Here is a 25825-nt window from a genome sequence, read left to right on the forward strand (position 1 = left end):
GAAGAAAAATGAGCAATAGTTCCTTGTACACCACGTATCCCATGTATACCCATCTTATCTCAAAACAAGCAACTCAGCAGACAATAAAAGCGGATGTTGCCAGGATCTTGCTAAGCCAGAGCCCTGAGATGGCCACAGTGCTTCTGTATCTTCCTGGTGCTGGTACTGCCTGGCAGGGCCTATGTCTTGGGCGGGGAATGCTCTGGAGAGAGCTTGCAGCTCTGCCTGGGTTTGGGTGCAGGCAGATTGTGTGTTTGTCTTGTTTTGTATACATTACTTCCATATCACTGAATTCTTAATTAAAAATGTTTGGGAAAAAGTAAAACCTGCATGGTTTTAGATTTGAGAAGGTGAAAACCATATTAAAAATAGAATTTTATTAGAAAAAAAGATTTTAGATAGCAAAAGCAAAGTAATTCATTCCCTTTTGAATGAGACCTTCATGACAAAAGGTATGTTTCATCATGAATGAAGAAAAACTTGCCTTAAGCTGCCACTTAGTAAGAGTATAAAATGCGCGCTCAGGTTTAAATAAAGATGAACAAGAGAGAGTCTGAGATGGATTTTAAACCGAACCTCACTGTAAGATTATATACACAAACAACTTTAGTATTATTATGGTGCAAGTCTTTCTGCAGGATAACAACCAAACTGGTGTTAATACCCAGCTAATTCACAAAGCAGAAGTCGACAGTGAAGAACTAAAACTTCTTCCAGGACAGATGATCTAATTTATAGGCTATATATAGGAGACAGGGGGAAGTGGATAATCCCATTCAGAGCCAAAATGAACACTCCCTGAGGAAGCTTTGCTGGCTGGCAGACGATAGATACAGCGGCATGATCCTCTTGGGAAGAGTAGCTACATCAAAGCACTCCTTCCCAGACCTCCTGCGCAATGGGGCACTGTGGCCCAAACCCAGCACCTACGTCCCTCTAGTGTGTTCTTCCCCTGCCAGAGCACAACCTTAAGGATTCTGCTTCATTTGAAGCTTTTCATGAAAGATGTAAAAAAATGCCGTACGAGACACTGTGTCTAGGTGGATATGTAAGAAGTACCTTGTCTTGCTGGAGCAGCTCTGGCAACTGCTGGCTGCAGTGGGAGCAGCTGCCAGATGTTCCCACACTGACCCTAGTTGTGATAGCAGTTCTAGCCTCTTACTTCTGCAAAAAGAATAGCTATGAGGTGTAAGGTCTTTTTTCCTTGCTCCCATTGCTGTTGTTTTTGGTTTTGTTTTTTTTTTTTTTTTTTAAAGATGTAAGGTTTTTTTAATGTAATTTTTGGCCTAGCCCCACGATTCATACAAATGGTGCTCAACAACTTAGGTGCATACCAGTGGCAGAATTGGCTTTCATAAATTACTGCACATAAATACATATATATGCCTTTTTAAAATGTCCTCATCCTCAAGACTTCACTCTTATTGCTTCATACAGAATACAATGCTCCTAACGAGGGCTGGAAATAAAGTGACTGACTGTAGCATGCATGGCTCAGCTTACAATGTTTGCCTCCTCCAGGCTGTGGCAAGGTACAGCCAAGGCAGATAGGTAAATCTCCACAGTGGCTCAGCCTTTTAACCGCAGCACCATTATTTTTCACACTTAAACTTTTCTTTAAGACCTTCTGCTGTTGCCTTGTCTGTGTACCTGTAACTTAAGATCTGACTTCCCAAGGCAAGCAATTTTAGTGCTTCAGGAACTGGCAGCCTATGAGACACAGTTTCCATCAAATAGTGGAAAAGCCTCAACCACAGGTAGATTTCTGGAGGGCACAGGACCTTTCCCCCATGAATTCAAATGCAAAAAGCCTATATGATAATCTGCCAAGACCATGACAGAGGGACCTGTTTGTTTAACGTTCCCAGGACAAGCTTGGCTGCCATTACAGGCCGTGTCTGGCCAGGCGCAGGCGGGTGCAAGGAGGTCTGGGTGCCTGCGGACAGGCAGGTGCCCCTCGTGCTAAGAGCTCTCCAGCCTTTCAAAAAGGGTGATGATCATTAAAACAGTCTGGGTGCTGCTGATGAGCAGTCAGGAGGTTTCAACAGAAAATTTTCCTTCTGGAAGTTGTTTTGTTTGATTATTTTTGGTTTAGTTCTCATTTGCAGGCTGCTAAAATGCACAGAGATTGTGTCCAGATGCTTTCTCTGTGCTTTGTGCTCTGGTTGAACCTTGTAAACAAGCTATAACCCTCAAAGTAAATTTTGGTTTGCTTATCCTGGGCCTCCTTTTTTTTTTCTTTTTTTCCCTCCAGCTGCTCAGGACTCGAGGCTGTTGCTTGTTGAGACAAAAATTTATACTTTTCCCCTGTTCCCATATTTATTTCACTTTTTAGGAGAAAAAACATGCAATTACTTTCTAGTTTAAATTTTGTTTGGTTGTTTTTTAAACTGTAGATTGCAGAAACAATTCTGAAAATGCCCAAACCTTTTAGGGTGTGCATATTTTTCTACAGTAAAGCACCACGATGCTGGGGCTGGTTCAGAACCTGCTGCTCCAATGTAAGAGTAACAGATTCCTCATCTTGTACTGGCTGCCCACTGCTCACTGCGGTGTCTTTGTGCAAATTCACACTCCAGGGAGATGAGAGTCTGGGAACAGCTTCCTGACCTGCAGGAGATGTATGCTTCCTCTGTTTTAAAACCATACACTGTGAGAATAGATGCTACCTTGATGTTTTTTCTCTTCTAAAAATTTATTTTATTATAGCTTAAAAATAAAAGGTTCAGCCTTGTAACTGTCCTGTGCTTGAAATATATATAGTATTTCTCCCAGGTGAAGGGAAACAGCAGTAAGCCACGGCTGAGGGAGCATCATGTGAGAAGAAAATACATTTCGGTCAAAACGTCCTTACATACTTTTGGCAGTGAATGACAACTGCCAGTGGGACATGCTCAGCAACAGCTGAGGCTGTGTTATGTCCTGTGAATGGCCACATGGTGTAGGGGCACCCAGGCTGTTTTGTGTAGGTGAGAAGTTCTGTCTCCAGTTGTGCACCTGCCAGGTGACCTGTTCACCAGGCCAACATCTGGGCCACTGTGGGGGGTCCACTGCGGGTGCTGGCCCATGCACCTCTCCTCACCGCAGCTCCCCCATTCCCCTCCCGGGGAGCATGGCTGGGAGGCGGTTTAGCTTTTTCCTCCAAAAGAAGACTGTGACTGTGCTCGTTGCCCAGGAGCTGGCCTGGTGAAGCTGCCAGATCCCTTGCGACAGCGGCATGCTGCCAGGCACCAGTGCATGGCAATACCTTCCCTGTGCTGAATGGGAGGAAGAGGTGGCGTGCAGGGAACACCCTGTGTTGCCGGCACGGAGGGGCCAAGGCAGTGTACCACCCACAGTGCCTTTGCACGCCCTGTTTCACACAGCTCAGTGATCGGGAGGCTGCTCTCAGAAATGCTCACCCAAGTGAATCAGCAGCCCTTGCTTTTGCTGCTCCCCCTTGCGTGGCAAAATCTGTAGTGGTGGGTGTTGGATGAATCACAGGTCCGGGACTGCTTTGTGGCATATATGCTACATGTCTGCTCTCAGCTCCTCCGGCTATTAACCCGTGATCTTACAGCCTGCCCTTTCCACTGCCTCATGCAGCTGTGGAAAACAGAAGCCTTTCCTCTTGAGAACTGTGGTTTTCTGTCATCCAAAAAGAAAAATACACATCTCATCACACGTCACTTGTGCCACTATTGCTGCTGCCCATCGAGGCCCTTCTAGAGACGCTCCGCTTGCCTGGTCCCTGCTTGATATTCTTAGCTGGAGAGACTTGCTGGAAACAGGCAGTCCCGTGAGCAGTTTCCTATGAACTTGCTTGGATGCATTTGTGTCTGCTGAGCTGCAAGTTCCATTTAAAGCAAATTTCCATGAACAGGGCATTCAGAGCACCACTCCTCAGAGTGGCCTCCCCAGTGTTGATGCACTCTGGTGCATCTTTCATTGGGAGCATTAATAGGCCTCTCCCCTTTCCCAGCTGTGTTCATGTGAAATGTGTGTGAAACTGATTTTTCTGCCCCCTCTTCTGAAAGGGCAGAAACTGGCCAGTGGCTTAACAGGAGGGAAGGAGGGAAACAAGGTGATGGGGAGCACAGACCCTGGTTTCCTTAGGAAGCCAGTCCAGAAACAGGATAAATATATATTTAGAGTGAGGCTTACAGTTTTATCTCCTTTCTGATAAAGCAGTGCCATGGAAAGTAGCTGGGTACAAGGAAAGAGGCTTTTCAGGACATTAAGTTTCCAGCAGTGCTCAAGCAGGGACAATGCATTTCTTAGCCGGGTAAAAGGGCTATTTCAAAAGGCCTTTCCTCCCCCCGCAAAGCCCCACAGCCCCTCCTATGTTTCTGAGATTGCATCTGGAAGAAAACAAAAGATGCAAACACCAGACCCAGTGTGTTAACTGAAAAAGATATTTTTTCAGTCAAGCAGATGGCGAATAGAAACCTACCATAGAAACCAGCTTACGCAACTCTTTTCACAACCCGTGTGCCTGGTAAATACAAACTGCCAGATAGAACAGCAAGATAGAGCTAGGCAAATCAGCTTGCGCTATTAAAACAGTGAAGTAAGGAGCATACAGCAATTTATAATGAACTTGTGAAGGATATGTAAAAATAAAAAGGCAGTGATGTAATCCAAGTGTTGCTTCAAAACCCTACAGTTAGGGTTTCTGTTCATTTGTATGGCCCACCAAACGCTACAAATCAACAACAGCGATATGAACCCTCAGTGGAAGCACGAGTCAGCCTTGTGCTGGGGCTGCTGGAAGCTGTGCAGGCTGCGGCTCAGCTGGAGGCACAGGAGGTCAGAGCAAGCCAGCCCCAGCCTGGCTCTGCTCTGCTCCTGGGTGGAGGGAAAAAGCTGTAGGAGAGAAGAAGAGGAGGCAAAGCTGTAAGGGAAGAAAAAGAAATAGATGCTGCAGAGAGCACTAGGCAAATTCTCGCCGTGCAGGCGTGGCTGCTCTTGGCTGGGTGCTGCAGCGCAGTGTGGGGGTCAATCCACAGAGGGGATTCTGGAGCACAGTGTGACACAGTGTCCCAGGTGGACATTGAATGGCACCAAAACCCAGAGCCACGGCACAGCCACGGTGGCTTGTCCTGACTCCTTCTTGTGGAATGGTCAGGAGATAAGTGAGGATAAGGGTAGCTGAATGAGAAGAGGCAGCTGAGAGATTGTCCATATTGTATGTTATAACACCTTAGAAGTTAATTATGTGGATTAAATATTTACCATGAAGACCTGAGTTGTAAGACAGGATTTAATGTTTGATGGCTGACAAGTTCAGCCATGATATTCGATGCAGCATATTATCTACCTTCTGTCTATTCAGACTTCACCTAAAGATTGTGGGTATTTCAGAGGATAAATGCTGTTCAGAACAGCCCATTTTAGCTCATCTGGATCAGCATTCTCAGTTATCATGGGTAGGAAAATATATACAAAGTTTGAATTTTCCTTAAGTGTTTAGAGGGTGTTTTCTATTGCTACAACAACAGGATCCAGTCTGGCCAAGACTGGCGTCTGAGCTTTACATACTGTGAACAAACATGCTGATTTTACTGCTCGTTTCCTAACTCTCACTTTTTTCCTCTAGATTTAAAAATTTTTATTTAAAACAGTCACTTGAGTCTGTCATATGGGTTGCATATACTGACAGCAGCTCTCCCGTGTCCACATCTTTCCTTATAGAATCAAATTTTTGATTGACTTTCATACAGAAGAAGCTCCCAGAGGAACTCGTTGAGCCATATGGGTCCTATCTTTTGACATAACAATTATTGCCTGATAATAACACAATAGCAATAGCAGCATGTTTGGGAATCAACAGTGAAATACTAATGAATGTTAATGCATTGTTTTAATTTACTACATTTGTTTTGTTGATGTACTTATTAACCTTCTGGTCTGTGGTTAATAAGGCATTCTATTTTTAAGGTATTATTATCTGGGGGAAGAAGAGAAAAAGAACACTGATGAAGTTATACGATTTGATCTTCATTTCATTCACAATTTGCTTGGTAATTGACAGCAGATTTTAACCACTAACCCATAGACTGGAGGGACACTGATGTTATTTTAATAACTCAGTGACAGAGGGAACCTTTTAAAAAGAGAATGCACAGCTTATTTTAGCTGTACAAAAGGACATTATGGCCAGGAAATGCCATGCATTGCACAAGGCAGCCTGAAGGGCTATACTGGTCACACAAGCTCCACGCTGTGCTGAGCATGCACCCAACAAAGCCAGTGGCTACGATGGCCTGATTGCAGGACGAAAGCCAATGACTGGTGGAGCACAAGGCTGTTTTGTAGTGCACAATCACTGCCCATGGGGGAAGGTTTCTTCCCCCCTGCTTTAAGTTTCTACCTCCCTATTCTTCAGCCCTTTCATTGTCATGCTTTCTGGCTCCTACAGCCATACCGACTTGTGGCCCACTGATGTCCACTTGGCTTCGTTCAAGCCATTTAACTGTGGCTTGCCATTGGATTTGGGGGTGCTGGGGAGAGGGCAGAGGCATTTCATTTGCAATAGAAATATCCTTAAATGTCCCTCTTCTCATCTTCCTTTCTAGAAAGCTTTTCCACTCTGGATGAGATTTATGGATGTATCTAAGGTATATATAAAAGAGTACAACTTTCACAGACAAATAGTGAAATTCATGTTTCTAAAACCTTCTGGTCTATTTGAAAGTTTCCCGCTTCGTGATTTTTATTGCCATTGTACAGAAAGCAGCATCCCTCATCTACATTAACATTGAAAATACCCCTTAAAACTAGAAAGATGGAGCTTGCAAGTGTAAGTTTCCAAGCTCAGACAGCATGTATCTGCTAGAACCCCTACTCCACCTTAATATACTTGATCAGCCCCACCTGTGACCCCATACACCCCTGCCTGGGCCCCTATTTAAGTGCAGCCAGGGGCTGTTACTTTCTTTGCTAGTGATGCTGTGGGGTGCTACTCTCCAGCTGTCATGGTTTTCTGCTTTTGCAGTGGTTAGACTTTCTCTAGGAGAAAAGTTGTATCTCTCTAATGCTTTGGAAATAAAATGTAAGGTAGAGAACAGTTTTACAATTTGGTTTCCTAAATTAATCCACTTTCTTTATGGATATGAATCTTGCACTTTAAGCCTTGAATAGCATACTTTTGCTGGGGTTTTTTGGAAGATCTAAAACATGCTTGAATTGTATTATAATTTGGGTGTCTAAACCCCTTGAATTAATTTGAAGACCTCTTTTCTAAACCTTCAGTGTAATTCCATCAACAAGATGCTTAATAATAGCTTTTGGTGGTTGGCTCTCAGATGCAAGTAGTCTTTGTTGCTCCCAGAAGAATACTGTTTTTACTTCCCATTAAGATTTCTTTTAAAAGTTTTCATCTTAAAGAAAAGAAAAATTCCTTGCATGTAGTGTGAGGGGCCTGGATTTTATATCACTGTTTATAAAAGTGTGTATGTATACAAAGCAGAACCTGCCATTTCCAGCAACTTCCTCTTGTACTAGAACAGCTGAAGGAAGGGGAAGAAAATAAACACAGGTAGGAGGGCATTTCAGTTAACTTCATCTCTAGGCAGTTTTAGCCATATTTTCAGGTGCAAGGTATTTTCTTGTCTGAATTGGAAAAAATATATTCCTGCTAAATCAGGTCACTCAGAAAGGGGGTGTTTCCCTTTTCCTGGGTTCTGCAGTTGGCTGCTTATCCATAGTGACCGTGACTGCACACCCCTATTCAAGAAGCTTTCTGGACAGGATCTGTGTCTCTACCTTAGGCTTGGGAACTCCCCCAAAGAGTCTGTGTTTGAGTAATAGCCCCAGGTTTTACATTAGGACTGCCAAGTCTGGGGACAAGAACTTGCATTCAATATTCATACATGGGCTAAATGTGTGCCTTGGAAATACTAGAGCTCACCAGTCTTTTAGTGACTGGATGCATACTAAGGCTGTTATTTCTGTTACTTCCTTCTGTTCACAAATGCCAGCAAGAGAATGAACAGGCTAAAACAGAACCACTTTATTCATTACACTGGACTCATGTTATCCCTTCTCACTCCTCTTGCCTCTGAGGCAGCTGTTTATTATATACCCTGCTGGTGCAATTAATGAGAAAAACAAGGTCTGCTTGTGCTGACTAATGCAGAAACCCTACAACTTTCCAACAGCCGCAGCTGGAAGGAAATATATCTGTGTTCTTTGTCTCTTGGAACAGTGATAGCTGCAGCCTGAAAGTGTTGGCATTTAGTCTGTGCTCAGGAAGTCCATCTAATCTACATAGGTTGTCTACAAAAAGCAGTTGTACTGTCAAGTTACCAACCTTGTTACAAATGCAACCACGCTCCAAAAATCTTCAGACCTAGCATGTCATAGAATGGAACTATAAAATATTTAAGAACCTATTTTGCCCTACAAAGTAATTCTTCTAAAAGGAAACATACAAATATTTGTTTTGAAGTTTTTCCTTTAAGCCTTGTTGGTATGTGTATTATACAACTACCACCTGACTTTTTTTCAGAGGTATGCACACAGTATGTTGCTTTTTCTTCAAGGCCTTTGATTTCTTGGAAGCTGTATTGATCTGTGGTAGAAAAACATGTACAATTCACTATGGTTTTCTTGTAATTCCTTATTCAGTTCTATCCAGATTCCAGTGCCTGTCTCCTACAAAGCAAGCTTGGTGCAGCGTGTCAAGGACAGGCTGATACAGCATTCTTTTATCACTGTTCAAAGTATCATCCAGGTTTTTGAAGATCTGACCTGAATCAAACAATTGCAGTGTTGGTATTGATTTGCTCTATGATATGCCGGGTTCAGTAGGGAAACATTTTAAGGATCACTTCAAAGAAACCAAAATGTAATCTTTGGAAATTATACTCCATAGGAAGGATGCTGAAGACATGGCAATTCTGGCTACTGTGAGCCCGAAATTAAAAAGAAATCTAATAGGTCATGGAGTTTGTGAATAAGAACCAAAAGGAGTTTGTGCAAATGCCTGTGAATTGAAACGCTGAAGCTAACATGTTAGAAACATGACAAATGAGTGGATAGTGTCTGTTCCTTCCTTCCTTCCTGAAGTAGGAAGGAAGGAAAGAACTTACTTTGTCCTTAGTCCTTTGTCTTTCAGATAAGACTAGATTATATATTTCACATCAAATTATTTCCCTTAACAGTGCTCAGAAAGCAGACAACTGTATCAGCAGACTTTAGATAACACTAGAAAGGTAGCCTCATGTCTATTTTTTGAGCTCTCAATTTTTCTTGTCATCAGAACTGAACTGCACAGGTTCCTTAACTGTGCTCTTTTGTGCACAGTCTGATTTGTTTTCTGTTTAAATGTTTGATAAAGATATCTTAGTCCAAATTCATCTTGGATAACTTTGAATACAATGAGGTTGATGTGTGGACTTCAGGTTCATCCCACTGCAAGGGAAGCCTTTCCCTTTGATCTTTACTAAGATCAAAGCTTAATCTTTTTTTTACATTGTCTTTGAAGTCTGGAAGAAAGTGAGTGGTCCTGGAGATCAAGACAGAGGTCTGCTCTCTAGCAGCTCCTCTGCGTGTTCGTGTTGCTCGGTAGTCTGACTCCCCATGCTCTTTCTCCCTGTGAGAAAGTGCTGTAGAAAAGGACTGATAACTTGCTTGGTCCTGCTGTGTAATAGTGCATAAGCCACTCGACTTCTTACTTTTCTCACTTGGAGGAAAAAAGTTTCCCTGATCTGAGTGTAGGTCTAAGTACAAGGCAACTGATGTTTGTGAAATATCACAAAAGGGTTTATAGCTCCACTAACTGAAATGGAATTGTGCAGATTTAAACTTCAAATAATATTGGTCTTATGATCTTGGGAGGTAACAAAGTGTTATAAAATTCAAACCAGTATAACCAGCATGATGTATTGTAGGCTGGAGTCATTAGAAGGAAAAAAGTCTAGTCAAAACAACTTCAGGAGTATTATTACCAAACAGACTGATAAGGCTCTCTTCCATCAGAAAGGAATGTGACAGCATGCAGAAGTATTGTGTCATTCACATCTAGAAAAAGAAAAATGTTTCAGTCTTGTGACAACTATTCTTCATTGCTATATATTAATAACAAATGTCATCCTTTTCACAGCTCTCTCTGGAGCAGCCAAATAAACGGAGTGTATTTATAGTCTCTTGAAGAATACAGGCACTGGTATTTAAAGTGCGGTTGGTGATTCATGGAAAACTGATAAACATTAATTTCAAAAACAATGGTACTGATCACTTGCATTGTGTTCCCTATAGCTGCCATTTCTTGTATCTTACCACTTAGTCATACATCCTGAAACACCCAGAAATCTTCCCCATGGTACGGATCTATTTGTGTCATGAATATCACTAGTCTTTTTAGATAACTTGTTTTCTTAATGTTGTACTTAATAGGCCTGTGGAACAATACTTCTGTCTCTAAAAGATGAGTTAGTGATTGTCTCAGATGCTAGTAGACCAGCACCATCATAAAATTTGCTACTATCATAAGCAACAGCCACTTTGGCAGTTTTAGAGCTGTAGGAATTCTTTAGACATGACAATAATTTTTAACCATAAGCTGGTCCTTCAGTATTACAGCTCAATATTTTTGCTTTTTACTGCCTGTGCCATGTCTGTCCTGAGTAAACACAAGATGCCAGAACAGGCAAACCAGAATCTTCTCCTAGGCATTTAGTGCTGTGAAAAATAGTGGTTATTTTCACTTTAACTCATTTCCTGAAACATTATATAACTTTCTTTGTTGAGCAAAGATAAGAGGCTAAACAGTGTTGGTACTAATCTCTCCTCTAAATTAAAACAATGAGGAGTTAGGCTCTACTGTAGAAAAGGGGCAAGTTAGAAACTAATTCTTCAATCATAATTTCATCCTCTGAGTTTCCAAAGAGTTGTCACTAATGTACCCCTCTGAATAAGTGATTATAGGTGGGGAAACAGGGATTTAGAAAAGGGTCTGGGGGGGATTTTGTTGCTGTTTCAAAAAAAATGAAAAGAATTGACAAGGCTTTGATCTGATTCATGTGGGGCTAGAACCCACCTTTGTGCGCACCCTGCCCAGGAACCTGGGACCCCGGCCAATGGATGAAAGTGTCCACATGCAGACTGAGGGAACGGGCTTTTGGGTTCCCTTTTGTAGAGTGTTCTCCTCATGGTACAAGGTCTTATTTCTGAATCTGGAAGAAGAGGTTTTGGACTCTGGATTTCCCCATCTGGTGAGTGCTTTCGCTGCTGAGTGAGGAGCTGCAATGGTCCTTCCCTGTCCCTTCTTCTGTGGTTAATGTATGAAGTCTGTTTTGTGCCTAACCCATTGGTTCCCAGTGCTCTTGGCCTCCAGACAAAATCCCTGTAAACAAAAGGTATACTATGGCCTAGGATGATTTTTTTTTACTGAACATTGTTAATGTTTTTCATGGGTCAGGCCCAATAAATTATTTTCCCAGAAAAATTTTAACCTCTTTCCTGTTCAAAATAGATTATATGTAGCTAGTATAATCATATCTAGACTAGATACACTGATACGTCATTGATCATGGAATATGGTTGTACCAACTAAGGATGTGGTTTCTCCCCACCAGATATACCAAACCAGAGTAGCTTTCATTAGCTAGGGATGGTTCCCTGAGAACCACACTCAGAGAAGGTGCTGGTGAAATTGTTAATAGGAAAGCATAGCAGTATTTATTGGCCTTGGAACTGAATTGGCCTCCACAATGCCAGTTGTTGGAGATAGTTGTGCATAAGTCCTATGTTGTGCTGTATTTGCATGAGAGGAGACTGGATGGTGGCTCTTTCTACAGTGCAAAGTTGGAGTGGGGAAGGAGCTTCTTTTTGTCTATAAAACTGGTAGCTTGCTTTCAGCGTGGTGTTATGATCCCTGTAAACAGGAGGTGAGGGATCATCTGTCTGCTGAGGCATGAGATGTTCACACCACTGGACTCAGTCAGGATTTAATGAGTAACTTTGCAAATGTTAATGAATGTAGAAATGTAGTCTTCCTCTGGGTACTGCTGTGGTCTGCATTTGACTGCTTGCTGTATCCAAAACCATACCTATAGAGGGTTAATGCAGTTCTAGCAGTGAGCTGTGCCTGTTAATTGCAACCCTTTGCCCTCCGGAGTCTGTGCTGCTTCCTGAACTTGGATCGGAAATGACAAGGAGGTAATTGTTTAAGTGAAAGCTAATTACATCATTATTGTATGTTCATTTGTCAATAATAGGTACTTGTCATAAATAGCATTGGAAAGGAATGCCTGGATCAATTCAATTCACCCTCAACATCTAACAACCTACTTTTCGTTTTTGCTGTGTGTGCATACAAAGCAGTAAGCTTATTCCTTCAGCTCCATCATCTCCCTGTATCAGTGATTAGAGGGAGAAAAACATAGAGGGGCAGCAAGACCTGCTCAAATATATGCAAGCTGGTTTGGAAGGAGGAGCAAGAATCTTGCTGCACTTCAATGTGAATTGTGAGCTATTTTTATCACAAAGGGCTTGCATAAAAATATATTTGTAAACATCTCTATTGTTTGTGAACAATAGAATGCAGCAAATAATGGAGGGGAAAATTATGAACGAATGGGTGTAGGTCTTATTTCTGCTCAAATTTTGTTTTCGCTTAACATTTGAAACTTGCATATCACAGCAGATGATTTTTTTTTGTTAGGACTTACCTTCCCACAGCAACTTAAGAATGTGTCAGATCCTTTTGCTGATAATTACTGTAGCTTTAATGACACCCATAGTTATGGGCTTTGGCCACAAAAGAGGATTTCTTATGTCTTGGTACAAAAGATACGAGAACTTTAAAGGTACCAGTTACACATCCGTAGTATGCAATGATTAAGTGCTGCTTATTGGCACTGGCAAAGCCTCCTGACACAGATGCTTTGGATCCTAGTTAGCATAGCAGTCCTGTGAAATTTCTGAAGCATATGAGGTAAACATCATCTTCAGACAATGATAGCCACAGTCTGAAAAATGACTTTGGGTATGTAAAAGTATAAACTAAGGTATGTTCTATACCACTTGTATATTTTCCTGTTGGGAAAAATATATATCTGACTCTTCTAATGTATCTCCTTTACCTGTCTATGGATCGCCTTCCCCCTGTGCTGAAGGGATTCCAGGGGCCAGGCTGAGAGGGCATAGATGTTCTGGGATAAGGTAACCTCCTTCTCCTACAACAGCAAGTTGGTTCTCTGCCTGTGGTGTAGGGAACCCTCCTCATCTTTTTCAAGTGCTATTTAAGCACTTCACAGTAGATATAAGCTGGGTAAAATGTACAGTACTCTGAGGGGTAGGTGTGAGGTAGGTTTCCCAAGGGGTAACTCTGAAAAACTGTCAGTTTTGGGGTATGCTCAGTAGTTGAGTGCAAGTACTCAGTAAAAGGTTTGGTCTCAAAAGCGTACAGCCACTGAGGTGGCCCTGGGACTCTGAGGACCAAAATCTTTTCTTAGGCAGAAGTGTAAGGACCTCAAATCCACATGAGGAGTCACCTTGATTTTTGTTGGTGGTGTTACTAGCTCATCTTTACATTCATTGTCATTATGGAAATTCACTTCTGGGACAGCCCCCAGTTTTGGCATTTTTCCCTTCCAATGTAAATTTTTCTTCTCTATTTCTGGTTCTTTTCCCTATTCTTGAATAACCTTTCATTTTTTCCCCCATCATCTTCCCCACTCCCTGCATCAAAAACTAATGTTAGAATCATCATTGTTAGGCTTTAACAGCCCAATTAGATTAACAGCATATCATTGTTTTCAGATTAAATCTGGATTTACATGATGATAATGTGTTGGACCATATACTAGTGACTGGTGGGTTATTTTCATAAATAGAAAAGCTAGTATCCTGCTGCATTTCTGTTTTTATCCTGTTTGTATAATGAAAGGTTAGGTTCCAAATAAGCCTTTGGAATTAGGTGAAAATACTGAAGAAGGACAGATACCTGATATCACTGCCCTACATTTACAGGTGCCTGTGTGAAATCAGATATGCTGTGTCTCAAGCAGACTTTTGCAACTTGCATAGAGCATTAGGAAAGCAGGATGTAGCAGGCCAAACTGGAAAGAGCTTGTTAGTTGTAGGAAGTAATGTTATTTCTTCTGGTCACTCTTTTGCTTTTTCACATCCTATTTCAGCCTATGAATAGCCTCCAGATGAATCTGAAAGTTGTTTGTACACAGAGCCCACACAGTTCCCATACTCTGTCTTCCTCAAACTGTAAAGGTCATACCTCCTGCTGGTGGACATTGCTGGTTCCAGCAAAGGTAGGCTATTGCTTTCCTTCACTCATGCCCTTGAATCTCTTCTGTTTCCAGTGGGAGTATTTCCCAGGAACATATAAAGTAGAGAAATTATTACTAGGAAGTGGCAGAATTGTGGTATTATTTGCCTGAAAAAAAAGCCCTAGTTGATGGCGCTCTAGTAGGAAAACCACTTTTGATTTTTGTCTTCAGATATGTTATACTGAAAACATTAATCAAGTCACATGCATAAATTTCAGAGAATTCACTGTAGTGAGTCTAATATACGCCTCCTGGCAAGGTGTTTAACACTTAAGTATTCCTTTAAATTCCAATTCACTGTAAGCTGGTGAAAGAAAATAATATTTTCACTGTAACCTGGCTATGGGCTTAGATTTGGAAATGTCCATTTCCAAATTGATGCCATAACCAAGTGGCTATGAGGACCTCAAGGGATTGTCTTATGTGCAGTTTGCTGCCCTGCAGCAGTTTCCTATGGGGAATTACTTGAAGTATTTTAGGCAAATAAATTGGAAAGGGACTGCAGAAGAACAGGATTTCTTCTTGCAATCATTTTTGGGAGTGATTGCAGCCCCAGACCTGTAATGGCAGATCCTGCTCTGTTTGTTTATCCTTGAGGAGTTCAGCTAGACCAGCCTGAGATACCTGCTAATGTTATGAGATTATACAAAGGTGGTGCAATGTTAATATTTCTCTCTCAGTACTGGCAGAAAGGAAAGCAGGTGCATTTTGAATGCACGTGGGAGATGTTCAGGCTAGGAAAATTGTCCTCCTGGGTAAGAAACAACTTAGCAAGCTAAAAGCTTGTCTGCCTGGGAAAAACAGTTGTACAGTGCATGTGTTTTAATGTTGCTTAAATAATTCCCATCAGAAGTTAATTTTAATTAATCCAAATATAAGTGGCCTGTCTTTGGTTTGGAAGTGAATTCAGGTAAAAAAGCAACCTACATCCTAAGTGAATTTGTCTGCAAAGGCAGCAAAGTGGTTTAGTGGAGCCATTTCTAATGACCTAACGGTGTGAACTGCAGTTGCTTCTATCCTCCATGAGAGGAATTTTGCATATAGGCTTTCTCTATTAAATCCAAAGAGAAGTAAAAGCATTGGAAGCTTTTAGTGTGCCATTAGTAGGTCTTGCCCTTATCCCTCCTATAGGCTTGATCTCACCTGATGTGAAAACCAGGGACTTTGTCTCCACTCTTTTGTAGAAGAGCTAGAGGTTTAAGACCCACTTTTTGTCCCCATGGTGAAACACGTCCTATTGTCAATTGAAAATAAAGACTAAAAGTATTTCAAATGTACTTTTTGTCTGATGTCCTCACATACACTTTGCCTGGAATAAGGAATGAGTGCTACCTTATTGAAAGACTATGCTAAGGATGCTTGTGACTTTTTTAATGGGATCAACATTAGTGCTAGTGGTTTTATTTTCTGAAGTACAGTTTAGTAATGGTGCCACGTATGTAGTGATATAAGGAAGGGATCAGACAAATAAATCACTTGATAATGACCCATGTAGCTGATTAGATGCATGTTCTTACCACATCAGTCACAAATCAGTGAGCTCTAAACATGAATAAAACAAGGAAGCTACATTTTTCTTGCTTTGTGATTCAAGTGGACTAAAATGTGTACCTGAATTTTTAGCATCTGATGCGTGGCAAATTGTTGGATTTGTTTGTGCAGAGCTTGAGCAAATGTTTTGTTTCTTGGTTTGGTTGGCCAGGCTTGGGAGAGGGGAAAGGACATCTCTGGTTAGCTGAAGTATTTCACTCTGTTTTTTGAAGTTCGTAACAATTTCTTTTAAAATTTGTCTACTTTTAAAAAAAACATTTAGAATTGAAAAAGTGCTCTGTAGTGCTATGTTCTTTGGTAATTTATTTTTAAAGAAACTATTTGAAAGATATGTAGGGAGAGAAGTACTGAAGCTTTTTTCCACTCAGTCAAGTAAAAAAATTATTGTTACTCTTCGCTAAGTCTCGATAGATCAGTTTTTCCCCTTCTCAACACTCATTCAAACTTAAAAATAATACTGTAACAACTGATATTTTAATTGCTCATGTGCTTTGGCATGTTTCAAGTTTCTGTGCTTTATCATACAAAATCCCTGTTAAAGAATATTAAAACCAATTTCCTTGAAATAATTTCTTTAACAATAGTTACACTCTGAAAGGAAGTGTAGCAACTAATTGTACTTTTTGCAGATAACTTTTTCTGTTTTCTTTATTCTGTCATACATATGCTTTAAGATGTTTTAGTGAATGTAGGGCTTAATCTAGAAATGGCCTAGTTTGCCATACTGCAGGAGGAAGAGATAGCAGAGAAGTCCTGGAGTGAGAAAATAATTAAAATGCTAATGAATCTGGACCAAGCAAAGGTGTTTACCAAACAGACATGAAGGGAAGGAGTATAGTTTGGAATTGCAATAGGAGATCAAAAGATGTCTGAAATATGATTGCAAAAGGAAATTAAAAAATATATATCAAAGCATAATTGATTTAATTAAAGCTTTTGTAAAACAGAAGTAGGCACAGAAGTGGATGATGCAGATGAATGTTTGAGATGAGCAGCTGATGTAATGTTCAAATATGTTAAAAATACGGGGGCTTTTCTTTGCCAAGAATGAGGGGATTTTTTTCTATATAAATACCAAGTGCTGATCTGTGGATACAGAGAAAGACTAGGCAAAGACACACAGGGATTCTTGAGAGGTGGATTTGCCAGAGTTTCCCTCATTACTGGCATGTCTCAACTGAGACAGGACAAACTCCTGTTTACCGAAAGACACCTCCGCCTGGATCTCCTGGTGCGAAGCTCCTTAATATCTGAGCACCTAAAGAAAGTGGCCTGGCTTTGCTAGAAAGGGTACCGGGGTAAACAGAGGAGGGGGAGGGTGGCTTGCTGATGTCAGGACTGGAGTTGATACTGTTTAATTTCAGTTGTCACCTGGCTATGGGAAGCAGACTGTGACCCAACAAATAACACCTTTCTTGGTCATCACTGAAACGGTGACAAATTGCTCTAGAGGTGGTTGTATCCAAAGTCATAAATAGTGGTACCTTCTGTGCATAAAATAGGGGCTGTGAATACATCTTGCTTGAATGTTCAGTGCTTAAGCAGGTATCATGTGTGGTTCATTCACTTCAGTGCAACTGTGCCCCAGCATGGGGAGGTTCTGCTTCTGCTGTGCAGACTCCAGTACAAGAAAATCTTTGGTCATTCTCTCACTGTTTTTGTCTTGGTGGCTATTTTCCGACCAAAAATTGTGTGTGTAAATTGTTTTACCCTCAAAGTAAGAAGAGGTGGTTCTGCCAAAATCAACAGTGGGTTTCAAGGCCTTCCAGGTTCTCTAGAACACAAAGGCTGACTCGGAGCTGTGACTCACCATCAGGAAGCAGCAAGCCAGGGACTTCCTTATCTGCTTTCATATCTGGGGTGTGGGAACCAAACGGCGGGGTGGGGCAGGGTGCATGTCGGTGGAAGAGTAGAGGAAAGGTTAAATATTATGGCAGCTTCCACTTTGGAAAAGGATTGGAAAACAGTCATCCTTTCTTATGTCCTTCCTTACTGGCAACTAAAATTGTTTTAATAGGGGAAGCATGTGAGCAATGTAGACCCATTGACAGTTGTACAGTAAATCAGTCCCTGTGTGAATTATTATTTATGTGCAAAGCAGTAGCTTAATTTTTAAAGTTTTACAGGTGATGAGGGTAACTCTAGGCATGCAGTCATTGCTAACTTTGTAATGACTCTGGGCTCTGTCAGTCTGCTGTGCCTGGTTCCACTTGCTGTCACTGCATCTTCCTCCCCACAGGCAGCCCTGCCAGCACAGGAGGTGACTTATGGGTGAGATTGTACAGGGCTTTTGAACCTGACTTCCAAAAGGCAACTCTTGTGCCTGGATAGCAAAATGAGAACTTTCACTAGGTCTTTTCAAAAGCAAAAGGTGCTCCAGGGCCTGGGATATTACCAGTGAATAATGAGGCACAACATCTCGCTTGGCAAAAGATGCTGAAGGATGCAGAGAACTTCCTGCTTTTAGGCCTATCAGCACTGTGTGCTCCCTTCAGTCCTTCCTTGCTTTGGGAGTAAATAGTTACTTTAAGCTTCAGAAGATGCTTAATGGTCTTTCCTTTCACATCTAATGCTAGGCAATATTACTCAATTGCATCATTGCTATCATTGTTATTGGCTTCCTGAGAAACTGTCTGGTGACTGGTCAGACCTCTGCCCAGCAGCAGATGTTCTTGCATTGCTCTTTAGTGGGCTGTACGTCTCCTCCCTCTTATATCTACAAATGAAGGGTTTTCCTGACCTTATTGCTTATGGCCCAGGATGAATGACCCTAACTCTCTCAGCGTGCCCTGGATTAGCTATGAGGACTCAAAGATTTCTTTTCAGCCTGGGTTGTGTTTTGCTTACTGGGAGCTTCCCATGCACCTGCCTCTTCTCAGATCCTTTTGCTAATTGGGTCATGCCTCAGACCTGTTGCTACTCCCTGCACAGGCTGGGCTTTCCCTTTCTTACTTTCTCTGTCTCATGTAGAAGCATGTGTATGGGGTGAGGGTGTTAATTTAAAAACAAACCAAAAAACCAAACAAACAAAAAAAAAACCAAAGCAACCTTTCTTCCTTTGGCTGGGACCCAAGGAGACAGATGTTCCTGAGAAATGGTTGCTGTAAGGCAATCCAAAGGAGTAACTGCCACTTGTGCAGACACACCCAAACTGGCTCAAAATGAATTTGCCTGAGTAGCAACTGAGCCCTGACCCTGTATATTTGGCTCAGTCTGCCATGCCTACTCTGCTGGGGTTGGGGTTAGCTCTCCTGAAATGGTCCCTGGTGTACTGCCTGGCCAGGCTGTGATGGAGATGGGCCCTTGGGCACCCTTTGGGGCAGCTGCTCCCTTGGCTCCCCCTGCCAAGAGGGCTGGCTGATCCTGCCTGTGAATGTGGAAAGGAAAAATAGGAGAGGAAATACTGGCATTTTATCCAGGGCTCAGATCAGCACCGTGGTGCTTCGTGCAGTTATATACACTGGGAGAAGCAGCAAAGGACGTGCTGCTGTTGTGTTAGTAGGGCTTGGTCATATTTGGGAGTGGTGCAAATGGCTTCATGTGTGAAAGCGAGTGGTGACTTGGCTTACAGCAAAGTAGACTTTAAAAGGTATGATCTGCGCTTTCCCTCAAAGATCAGGCTTGGTTTGACAACATGAAAATTTCTTTCTAATCTCCATTTAGTGCACATAACTATGTGAGAATCTTAAATTTAGTTGTATATACATGCCTGAAATCCCACCTCTATAGCAACCCTTGTAGAATATAAGTACATGTTCTAGTGTAAACTTAATTTGGTGAGCTCTAAAGCACTGCGGGCAAGGTATCCTGTCATGCCCTGTCCCAAGTGTCAGTGATCCCAACTATATTTGACTACATTATGCTTGGAGCAAAATAATGTACCAGTCCTCTGTCTTTTTACTTCTTTGGGATCAAAGCTCTACCAAGAAGATATAGTGGTCATAGCCCTGTTAGGAGCAGGAAATATGCATTTTAAGAAAACTAGTAACCTTCTACATTTTTTCACAGCTCTTCCAAGCATTTGTCTCCAAGTCCTATTTCTTCCTTTTCTTGATCCTCTGTTGAAGGCTTTAATCCTGTGTTTATATCTCTGTCTGTTGCCATAGAAATAACTGATGTTGCTAACTAAGCTTGAAACTTCCTTGAGGGATAAAGGAAAGGGCTATTACTTGTAATTGTTTCATGTGTGTGAAAATAACAAGTCTCCAGACAGATTTCTCTTCAAAGGTCATGAATTTTAACTTCTCTACCATAATATGAAAGAATTGATGTCCTTTCAGCAGCATTACTCTTGGCTTTCTCCACACAGCAGGTCTACCAGTACAATTCTGCATCCTGACTTCCCAACCTGCTTCAGCTCTGCCTCAAAGGGACAAAAGGATGGGTCAAGCTTTCCACTCATTAAAGCTTTGCTTTTGCTACTGATACTGCAAGCATTTGTCTGTTAGCAATCTGCCTAAAAATGTCAATATTCCCTTCAGGAGGAGCTATATTGTCAGTATAATGTCAATAACTCATTGCTGATCCAGGATTTGAATAAGGGGTCTGCCAGTGAACATGAAGGTGTGGCAGTCCTGTCTCTGGGGCCTTTGTGCCTGTTTGCTTTCGAGTCCTTGCTTCTGTATTCTGCTATGCCACTGTCTTGTCCATACCTTTTAAAGTCAAAATCTAAAGCTAATGGTATTAGCTTGCCTTTACGCTCTGAGATGTTACTGCAGACTACCTCATAATTTAGATAAAAAACAACTATAGGAGGGAAACGATAGTGGCACCTTCTATTTAAAGCCTCATAATGTCACACCTTGTTTGCCTTTCTGTCTGGATGAAGTAGTGAAATGGTATCCTTTTTTTTGCATGTAGTTTATTGAAAATGTTAGCTTTATTTAGGAGGGGGTGGTTAACTCTCTTCCATTGTAGGGAGAAATAAAGCAACGTATCATACCAACCAATGCAAATTTAAAAGGAAGTTTTAGGCCCTTGGGAAGTCTGCTTTACATCCAGTCAGTGTGTGCAGTGTGGAAACCATGGTCACCTTTGGGTAGAACAATCTCTAGATCAGCAGCTACTTCTTAATGAAACAGGGCAGTTGTAGCTGAGTTTGCAGTCTCTGCTCTACTAATTTTGGATAATCCCTGTCACTGGAAAATAAACCAAGCCCCATCCTGGTGAGCATGTGCAGCTGTGAGTAACCCTTTATTTCGCTGGTCTTTGAAGCACCATTTCATAAATCTTTTGTCTTCCCTCCTCCTCCCTGTTCTTTCCCGAGTTCTGCTTTGTATCCTCTCCTTCATCTGTTAAATGAAGCCCTACCAATATTTTTTACCATCTCCCTGTTCCCCCTTTATGCTATGTTACCTCAATTCTTTACCTTTTGTTTCTTAAAACACAGCAGGATCAATTGTGTAGGTCAAAAATGTCGACAGTTCAACTGCACAGCTCAAGATTTATTACAGAAAACATACTTGGAGATAAACTTTATAAGCTGTTTGAGGGGGTAAGTAAATATCCTCCATGTGGGTAGATTAGGGCATGGAAATTTTTTCAAGTTCATAAGTAATTCAAAGAAAAACCAAGCAATAAAAAAGATCCCACAGTAAGCTGAACTTCTCCCTATACTAGCCACAGGTTTAACTTTCATTTTCAAATTGTCTGCATTGTAGCAATGTGGTGTTCATGTTGTGGAAGGAATGAGGGAAACAAACAATGTGATCCTTTGAAAATTGTTAAATAAAAAAGCAGTGTTGCACTCCGGATGGCCGTGATAATCTGTTTAGATGTTCCACTTTTGTTTCTACCTTTATTGCATTGTGTAATTTCATCAGTCTTTAAAACCAGGTAGTGAATATATTTGAGTTAATGTGCCCACAGCCCTTTGCCCACGCTCATATGATGGGTGCTACTTTTGGGTCTGGGATGGAAAAACACCTGGAGGTACAGCAAGCCCACGGTTAGGGTGTTGCCCCAAATTTGCAACTATGCTCTTTTTTTTTTTTAAAAGTCCTGGAATTCTTATTTGTGAAAACACTTGCCTCTGCTAGTGGCATCAAATACTCAGCTAATGGCAACCTTGACAGTGGTTGAACAGTTTTAAAATTTTCACCACAGCAGAAAAGCCTGTTTTCCTCTTAGTCTTTGCCTTGCATTTGTGTCAGGGTTAGGAAGAAGGACAGAAATGTCAGGAAAGGAGGGACAGGAGGAAGGCCGAAGTGACAGCAGTGGTGAGAGATGTGTGGTGCTTCTGGTCCAGTTGTTTTGGGTTGTGCCCAGAGGCGTCTGTCCTTCTACAGAGCTGGACACTGTTTTGCTGTAGCATTTGTATCCACAACCATACTGACCTTGAAACGTCCAGATGTCTCCATATTTCATGTTGATCTCTCAAAAACAAATTGATGGTCTTGGAAAACACTTGTTTTAGCACATACAAGGGAGTAACAGTTGCTTGCTGTAACTTTAATTGCAGAGAAGTTTGCAATGTGCGTTTGTTTGGGGTGTTCTTAATTTTTACAGTACTGACCTCTTCAGAAGTAGCAGGATGTTGGGATCCGCACTGATTCCCAATTTGACTACCAGCCACAAATTTTCGGGGGGAAGTTTTTGTGAACTGTCAGAGAAATCGGCTTTGACTTGATAAAAAAATTAGCCTGAACAGCAGTGAGTGCAAATGATGAGAAGCAGAGCCAGCTTGTCTGCAGCTCTCCTTCCTGTTTTCCTCATTAATACTGATTTTTTTGGTAATGTCTGACTCCAAAGCAACTTGAAAACATCACAGTAGTGAACAAGTCCAGCAAGGCCAGGTTTGAACCTAGTCCTGTGTCTAGGGAGGGACAGATTTGTCCTTTCAAAACCTGAGGTAAGTGCAGAATGAGGCTATGACTCGGCTCGACTGTTCCTCATGATCTTGTGTAAAGAAAACAGATGTTGAATACAGATTTTCTTGGAAGCATAGTATAGCAGTAATTTAACAGGCTGGAATTTGGTTATAGCATGCTGACCTTTAGCAGTCCTCTCATAATTTCTTGTGACTTTCTGGTTAAAAACTTGCTTGGAAAAAAAAAATCAAACTCTCTCACCTCTTTGAACTGAATGCCTGTAAATGAATGCAAAAATAAGGTTTTCTGGATATTTTCATTTTTAGGTTCACTTTTCTAAGTAGCTACAGGAAAATCAGAAGCAAATATTCACTGGGATAATTAAAGTCAGTATTTAAATAGGTACGGGTATGCAGTTTGAAGCTATAGAGACAGGAGTTAACTTTCTGTGAGCAGTGGAGGGTGGCTTCTTCCTGTGACCCTGGATGTTACCAAGGTGCTGCTAGAACTCAATCTGTTACACTTGGAGCAGGGATTGAATCATGGGCCACAATGTGTTGCCCCACAGACATGTTACTGGCCCAAAATAGGATTTATTTTCTTCCAGAATTTGCTAGTAAACATTTTAACTATTTTTCATTTCCAGTATGGTTAAATATTTAATATAGGGTAAATATTTTAAAATGCCTTTCATGTGTATCACAATTACTGTGGAACACTTAAATCATCTAGGTTTTCACACTGAATCAATGCAGGACAAAATTGTGACCTGGCTGCCCAGATTTCAATTTTAAATTCTACTGGGAGCTTTAATTAATGTTCTTCTAAGTAGGAAGGTGAGCACTGAAAATGTATTTTTTTTAATCCTTCTTCCTTTAAAGTCAATGGAAAACCTTTGTTTAGTTTCAGTGGGTAAGATACACCATGCTGTTTTTTAAAATGCATGCTTTCAGTGGGCACCAGAGGAGCACTTGGCCCCTGTGACAGCTGGGCTCTCTTGTTACCAGGGGCACAATTTGTGATCCTGTGAATGGGTGCAGGTAGTTACAGACTCAGCAGTGCCAGCTGAGGACATGGTAAGGGCTGTAATTCATTATTTTGTAAATTGATTTGTGATGGGGCTATAAAAGGTACTCCATTTTTCAAGCCTGGGTCAGTTTATCACAGAAGTACCCTGAGGTGACAGGAGGCTGAAAAAGGTGATTTTTAACTTCCTGTGCTTTCAGCAATGACTTCCAACACCAACTTACAAAGCACAGAAGAAAAGAATCTGAGGAATGTACTCAATGGCTATTGAGCAAAACCCAACTACTTTCAATTGAAAGTAACCAAGTAACACCGAAACCCTCAGCTTTACTCTTCCCTGCCAGTACAGGCAGATGGAGAAGGGCTGTCAGAATAGGTGCTCTCCCCTCCTGGAGAGCTTCCCTTATCAGCATAAGTCTTAAGCAGTACTGTAAGAACATGGGTATCCATTCCACTTAAAAGGGGAAGTAATTTTCTTCCTTAAGTTTGAAATGTGTTCAAGCACTAACTACTGTTTTGCATTCATTTTGTGTTGCTGCTGAAATTTTCGGGCATGTAAGTGTAATTACTAATGGAGTTGTACAGAAATGCTAAGTTAGAAGCTGTGAAAACTGTTGCAAGAGGAGCATTGCATGTGTTGTTTCTGGGAGAGGAGCCTGAAAGAGCAGGGCTACTGTTGTGCTGGCACAACTAGCTCACACTGTGATGTGACCTTGAGATACCTTCTGCGAGCATAGCTAGCTCCTTAAGGCCAGCCTATCAGGCATCTGGTCATGCTAAAGGGCAGCACCAAAACATTTACTCTTGTTTGGGAAAATAAGCAGAAAGCCCTGCACTCTGCAGTGTTTCATCTTTGCCGTGATTTCAGCTGTGAAAATCTTCAGGGTGTGAGGGTTGGTAGCATATGAACACAAGAACTGCTGTTCTGAATGACAGCAAAGCTCCAGGGTCCTGACTATACCAGTACCAAAGGCTAGAGGAAAAGTGTGCACAGTGTCCACCTCTTCTTGCTCCGTCCCAGCATCGCTCAGGATCAAAGAGACTTCCCAGGCACCAGCCTGCCTCCTTGTGCCCTCCTTTGCTTCTGCTTGATGTGGTGTTTGCTCTGAGGGTCAGTCTGCCCATTTGTGGTTTAAAAAAAAACCAATTGAACAAAAACCCCAAATCCCTAACAACTTAGAGGAAGATATGATAAAATCCTCTCCCTTTGAGACCCCTACTGGGTACAGTGGTGTCTCTTCTGCCTCTCCACACTCAGCAGGTCAAGGGTGTGATTATGCCACTCTGCTTGGCACTTTTGTCCAGTTATTGTCCCCTAGACACTGAAAAGTTGGAGGTGGTCCAGTGCAGGGGTACCAAGGTCAGAAGTTGAAAGACTTGACATATGAAGAAAGGTCAAAGGAACTTGGTTTGCTCTGTCTGGGGAAGTGAAGACTCAGTAGGATCTAACCACAGTCTCCACGCACTTCAAAGTTAGTCATAGAGAAGATAGGGAGTCATAGAGAAGATAGGGGACATCCTTTTCATGGATGTCATGTGCATTCAGGTGCACAGTGACAGGACAAGAGGCAGTGGGCACAAGTTGCTTCACAGGAAAGTGGACACCAGAAAAATATTATTTACCATGAGAACAGCTAGATTTTGGGACAGGTTTCCCAGAGAAGTGGTGGACTCTCTCACAGGAAGTATTCAAGCCTTGGCTTCACAGGGCCCTGGATAACCTAACTGAAGGCCTTGTTTCCCTAGGCATTTATATGATCTGTGGTACTACTGAAATAAATTTAAAACTTACTTTTTTCAGATGGAAATAATTTTCAGTCTGACTTTTAGACAGACTTTTCTCCCAGCCCATAAACTGCAAAAAAACCCCCAAAACCCCAAACCAAAACACACACAAAAAACCCCAAACCTTTTTCAATTCAAAACAAATGGTTTCAGTCATTATTTCTCAGCTCATGCAACACAGCAGATGAAGTTTGTAGTAATTTGCCACAGGAGATAAGCAGCATCTCTTCTCCAACACCAGTTTACTTTGTGGTGTGTACATCACTCCTTGCTTTTATTTCTAATTTGGTTTTGGGGGTTATTCCTTAACTTCATGGTTTTGAAACAGAAGCCAAAGGTACCAAAACTTACCCCAGTCTTAGGCATACAGTGTGAGAAGAA

At 41.6% G+C, this 25825-nt stretch overlaps 1 long non-coding RNA gene across 1 annotated transcript in view; it reads left to right on the forward strand.

The window, feature by feature from the left end:
- Nucleotides 1-14175: 14175 nt before the first annotated feature.
- The window catches only part of LOC135313684 (uncharacterized), a 30354-nt gene continuing 18704 nt past the window's right edge, over nt 14176-25825 (forward strand). The window contains exon 1 of the long non-coding RNA XR_010373223.1: nt 14176-14255. This is a non-coding gene — a long non-coding RNA (uncharacterized LOC135313684). The remainder of the gene's footprint in view (nt 14256-25825) is intronic.

Source organism: Phalacrocorax carbo, chromosome 5, assembly GCF_963921805.1.
Source record: "Phalacrocorax carbo chromosome 5, bPhaCar2.1, whole genome shotgun sequence".
Taxonomy (NCBI): Eukaryota; Metazoa; Chordata; class Aves; order Suliformes; family Phalacrocoracidae; genus Phalacrocorax; species Phalacrocorax carbo.